This window comes from Vulpes vulpes, chromosome 2, assembly GCF_048418805.1.
Source record: "Vulpes vulpes isolate BD-2025 chromosome 2, VulVul3, whole genome shotgun sequence".
NCBI classification, from domain to species: domain Eukaryota; kingdom Metazoa; phylum Chordata; class Mammalia; order Carnivora; family Canidae; genus Vulpes; species Vulpes vulpes.
Genome location: NC_132781.1, coordinates 138,241,134 through 138,247,133, shown reverse-complemented (window position 1 = coordinate 138,247,133; position 6,000 = coordinate 138,241,134).

Below are 6,000 nucleotides of genomic sequence, written 5' to 3'. Positions count from 1 at the left end.
TCTGTGAAAAGGAAGCCAAGCCTCAGGCTGCTGGACTATGTCATCTCAGGTTCTCCAGCAGGACGGAGGGTATATGGTGGCATCACTCATCTCCCTAAGAGTTCAGCCTGACTGAAAATAAACCTAGTAATAATAGGCCAGGCCCATGTCTATGTTTGTGTGTGCATGCACACATGTGTTGCAGGGACTGGGAAAAGATGATGGTATCTTACCTGTACCTGCCCCCTGCCAACTCCTGGAGGACAGTACGGAGGCTAGAAAAAGATGTCTCATGACCCCAAGTAGAGATCCAGGGTCTGCACCCCAAGACTCAGCTGGTAGTGAGGTGTAGAGGCAGCCTGGGAATTGCATTTCCCCTGTGCCCTTGTTAGCTGCTTGCAGCCCCACGACCAAGCCCCCTCCACCTCAGGCTCTGAACTTGGTCCCTAAGGAGAAAAGAGGAAGTTTGAAAGGGATTTTAGATACCTCTCTGGGAAGCTTTCAGCAGACCAGTATAATCTGGGGGACTTCCCTCGGCCTGGCAGGCTCTGGGGAGCTAGATGCATCTCTGGGCATGGAGCAAGAATTGTCTATTCTATCCACATAGCTTCAGGACTAGCCCTTACATCTGTCCACTGCACTACAGAAAGGAAAGCATGATGTCCTGGCGACAGCCATCGGCACTCCTGGGCCAGGTCCAGAATGATGCCACTCAAAGGGCTAAGGAAGAGTTTCTCTGGCATGGTTGGGGGATTAGAGAGCCAGGATCAATGCATAGCTCCCAGACTTTCCAGACATCCCACCTGCATCCTGCTTGTGGGCAGTCTGCAAAGACATATAGCCACCAAGCTCTATGACTATTTGGACAAGACCCCTGCTGCTAGGATCTGGGGCCTCAGGGACCCACGAACCTTTGGAAATTATGAGCAACACTGTGTGTCCTGGGGCACCTGGGTGGCTCAGTGATTGAGCCTTTGGCTCAGGCCATGATCCTGGGATCCCGGGTCAAGTTCTGCATCGGGTTCCCTGCAGGAAGCCTGTTTCTCCCTCTGCCTATGTCTCTCCTCTCTGTGTGTCTCATAAATAAATAAAATCTTTATTAAAAAAATGAAACTTGTCCCCCCCACACATACATTTCCCCATGGAGAGGCTCCTTTTCATCTGATTCTCAGGATAGTCTGTGCCCACAAAGGTTAGGAAACCCTGACTTATACCCTCCCCAGCCCCTTCCACTAATATTTACTGAGCAACTACTGTATGCAAGCCAGGTCTCCAGTGGAAGGGATTTGAAGAACAATACTATCCTTTTATTTCTGGACTCTATGTTACACTATTCAGAATACATTGTCATGTGACTCATTATCACTTTTTGGCTGTGAGCCCCATAAAAACTCTGAAAAGTGACCAGAATGAATGCTATCCTATATCACAGATAAGAAAATTGAGGCCCAGATTGGGAAGTAGTTCACTTCAGCCAAACCCACAACTCAGGACTCAAAGCAAGTCCTGGCACTTGACACAATGGTCACTTATAGTTTATACTCAATATTGTAGAATAAATTATTTCCCAGAATGGGAGGTCTTTTGTTTCTCGGGTAAAAAAACAAGGAGGTGAATTATATTATTGTCATCTGAAAATGCAGAGAGAGCCTGCCTTACAGACTCTAGGCTGATTTTAATTTCTTTTAGGGGTGGAGGTGATGGTTACTATCCTTATACTGAGGTGAGGGACCAGGGTGTCTGTCTCTGTCCTCAAGTGTGGGATTCTGCTGACAATAGAGCAGAAGCTTGGGGGAGTGGGATGCCTGGGTGGCTCAGCGGTTGAGCGTCTGCCTTTGGCTCAGGGCGTGATCCCGGGGTCCTGGGATCAAGTCCCACATCGGGCTCCCTGCATGGAGCCTGCTCCTCCCTCTGCCTGTGTCTCTGCCTCTCTCTCTCTCTCTCTCTCTCTCTCTCTCTCATGAATAAATAAAATCTTAAAAAAAAAAAAAGAAGAAGCATTGGGGGCAGAGCAGACAGGTAAACAGATCACAGAAACCCTTCTCCTTTGGGGGCCTATTGGGAAGGTACTCAGCCTCCTGCCATTTCATGCAGGAAGAAACCCTTTCGTCCCAGCCCAGTGGGCGGTCCACCAGGCTTGAACCTTGGGAAGCCACTGACAGAACCCTTTGGGGTGCCAGAGCCACACTCTGCAAACCTGAGTGCCTCCTCCAACACAACAGCTCAGAGAAAAGATAGAATTGCCCAAGGCTCACATCATGGCAGGGATGCTGGAGTCCTGGCCCGTGTGGGACTGGGGGCAGCCAAAGAGCACACTTCAGTATGCCAGAGGGAATCAAGGGCCTGGGAGCTTTTTCCTGGCCCTGCCTTCTTGACACCAAATGATGGGGCAAGGCCCTCCAGGAATTTGGCCCCGCAGACATTTGAGGCCTTGCCTGGCCCCATGCTGGCTGCAGGAAGGACACGGACCAGATGCCATCCCTGCCTGTGAGGTGCTTCCAGTCCAGGAAGAGGAAGGCAGGCCACACTGATTCAAATATGAAAGTGGAAGGTGAGAATATGGGTGACCATGTTCCTCAAACCCGAGACACTGTGAATGGTAACCTGCACCAGCAATTTAATTGGGTTCTTGTGACCAGTTGTACATTGAATCCTGATTCCACAGACCTAAAAATGTGTGCCCAAGAATAAAGGAAATGCAGAGTAGATGAGTGTTAATAAGGCTTATTAAGTACTCACTTTTTCTTGTTATTTTTAAGTAATCTCTATACCCAACATGGGGCTCGAACTCAAGACCCCAAGATCAAGAGTCACATACTCTTTCAACTGAGCCAGCCAGGCACCCCTGCACTTTCTATTTTTTAAGCCAAGGTAATGAATTAAGCATTTTACAGACACCGTGAGGTGGATAATTTCAGACCCCTTTTATGGATGATGAAATGGACTCAGGGAGGTTAAGTGACTGGCCCAAGGTCACACTGCTGGTGATTGGAGAGCTGGGAATTGAAGCCAGCCTACCTGACCCTTGAACTTGCAGCCACCACATTCCACTGGCTTCCAGCTGTGAGAGAGATTCGAGTCAAGAGTGGAGAGGAAACCAGACGGGGCTTCCTGGGGATAGGGACAGGGAGGCCAAGAGATCAAACTGGAGGCCAAGAGATGGGCAGAAGCCCCATTCCCACCAAGCCTGGGCCACTGTTTCCTGGCCTTGGAGTCCCCTCAGCCTCAGGAGCTCTTGACTCATCATAAATAGATCACATTAGAAATCCTCCCTATGGCCCACTACCTTGGGAGCAGTCCAGCCTCCATGGGCTCACCCACAGGTCTTCCTGGTCAGTCCCCCAGTCCACTTCCTTGGCCCTGAGCCTCAATGTATTCCCCCAACACAAACCTCACCATCAGCCTCCTTGCTGTTCTGAACAGGCTCTTGTCTGCCTCCCCACCTTTGTTCAAAGCCTTCCTCCCACCAGAAATACTTTCCTCATCTATTCCTACCCAAATCCTGCCACTTCTTCCAGGCAGGCCTCTCTCAAGCACTCCCTTCTCCTCCCCCCACCGATTTTCCCCAGGCCTACAGAACAATTCCTAGCCTCTGGCCCACAGTTGTCTCTAAGGAAATACTGCACTTGGAGGCTCTTTTTTATCTCTTTGAGTGAACAGCAGGGCTCAAGAATGGGGCCTGAGACCACCCAGAACCAACACACAGATCTAGACTAAATGAAACAACTTCTACAAAGCAATGGCTATGTTCGTTACAAAGTAACACACAAAACACATCCTCACCCAGGGTCTGGGGCTGGCAATGGGGATGGGTCAGGGGTGGGGTGAGGGTCAGGGAGGACTCACATGTAATATTTTGTGCTACAAATCAGAAGCTCTGACCTTTCTAACCCTACCTTTTGATACATGAAAACTTCAATGCTCTCTCCTCTGAAGTTTTAGCTGTGTGCCCTGCAGTACCAGCCCTTGGGGAACAAAGGCGGGAATGCAGACTTAGGTTGGGGATGCACACACAGGGAAAAGGGAGACCCTGCGGGTGCCCCCCAATCTCCACCCCTCTCCTCAACCACCTTCTCAGGGCCCTGAGGGGGATCGGGCATTCTGGGCCTCGGAGTTCTTTGTAGATTTGTGAAAATCAATGCGGCCAAAGCTTTTCCTGGAGGCCTGAGCCTCAAGGAACAAAGAAAGCAACCGTTTGAGGATGGGTTGTGGAGCTTATCACCAGCAGAGCCTGGCCCAGGCTGGGAGGCCCTGGGCAGATGTCCAAGGCCTGGGCAGCCCACGGTCTTCTTGTCTGCGGCCTGCTCTGGAGGCAGGAAGGAGGCAGGGAGGTAGAAGCGAGGATGGAGGGCTGGAGACAGAAGACTCCCAAAGGCGTCTAAGGAGGTCTAGGCTCTTTACAAAGCTGCCTCTGCACAGATGGGAGACAGAGCACGGCTGCTTTAATCCCTCAAGGAATCCAGGGCCCACCAGAGGGCTGGCCGCCCCCTCTGCCAGCCGGTGAAGAGCGCTCTTGCTCCCCTGGCCAGACCGTGTGCCGGCACGGGTCCCAGCCCTTGTGCCCAGCTTCCCGACCCGCAAAGAGTGGGGGTGGAACCAGAGTCCCAGACTTCAGCAGCCGGACCTGGAGGCCTGTGAGGTTCAGACCCAAGGGCTGTCCCATTTCCCTCTGTCTGTTCCCACCGGGCCAGCCCCCGAAATTGCAGGCATCTTTTGTCACCAACTACGTGGTTTTGGGCAGCACCAGGGCTTCTCAAGGGTCAGCCGGAAGGGAATACTCAGGTCTGCCCTGCCCGTTCCTGGAGATGGTATGAGGCTCTGACCAGCTGGTGGATGGGAAAGGTCTTATGCATAGGGTGTCAGGGTGGGGTGGGGAGAGCCCTGACTGTCAGAGGGAAGAGTTAGGCCGGCTCCCTCCCACTTTCGACCTCTGATAGTTCTGCTCTCCTGAGTGGCCACTACATGCCAAACCCTTCACACAGGCCATTTCACTGTGCCCTCACGCTCCCCAGTTACTAACTCCAAACTGGGAGGCTTATGTCAGCCTCTCCCTCCTGCTCCTCCCAGCTCTGGTTGTCATATAGATGTCACCTCTCAACCCAAGGTACTACCTTCTTCCTATCTTGTCAGTGGTTGGAACAAAGGGAACAATTCCCCAGACTAAAGGAGGTAATACTAGTCTACACCCCTCGTCACAACGTCTGAAGTCCCCTCGTGAAAATGCTAGGCTCTACAAGAGGGAGGCTCACTTCGGCTATGGGACTCAGGAGATGGCAGGGCTCCCAGGCAGACTGGTGGGAGGTGCAGTCAGCTGCAGGCAACAGCTGCTTATGCCAGTCTGTGCTCCTTCTATCACAACTGAAGCCAGACTGAGACAGGAAGACCACAGGCTGGAGGCCAGGAGGGGCTGGGAGAGGAAGAGGAGACAAGGGTTGATCCTGTCACCCTCCCAGAATCTGAGTGTCAGGTCTCTAAGAACCGTTAGAGATCAGGGTCAAGACCTCTGCTTCAGATGGGGAACGGAGGCCCCCAAGACCCCAGAGTGCCTGGGGTCACTTTTTATCAAATGACTAGGACTTGAACCTGAACCTCCAGGCTCTCAGGCTCCATTCACTGCCCCGGTTTTAGTGCAGGTTGGAGGCCAGAGCCTGAGGGCCAAGTAGGGGCTGTAGGAGCCCCACTGCTTTGCAGGCAGAGGTGAGGATGGGCACAGAGCAAGAGAAAGTCATTGCAGGCTCCATGTGAGCTCAGCATGCCCGGCCTGGGCTCCTCCTGCCCCAGGCACACTTAGACCATTGTCCATTCAGGAAAGGAACCTGAAGCCCTAGAGTACCAAACACATGCCAGTGCTTTCCAGAAGTCTCTGCAAGGTGGGTGGGTCTTGCTTGAGGTCACTCAGTTAGAAAAGAGGGCAGGATTGAAGCCTGGCCTACAGGACACCTGGGTGGCTCAGTGGTTAAACATCTGCCTTTGGCTCAGAACATGATCCCCGGGTCCTGGGATCAAGTCCTGCATGAGGCT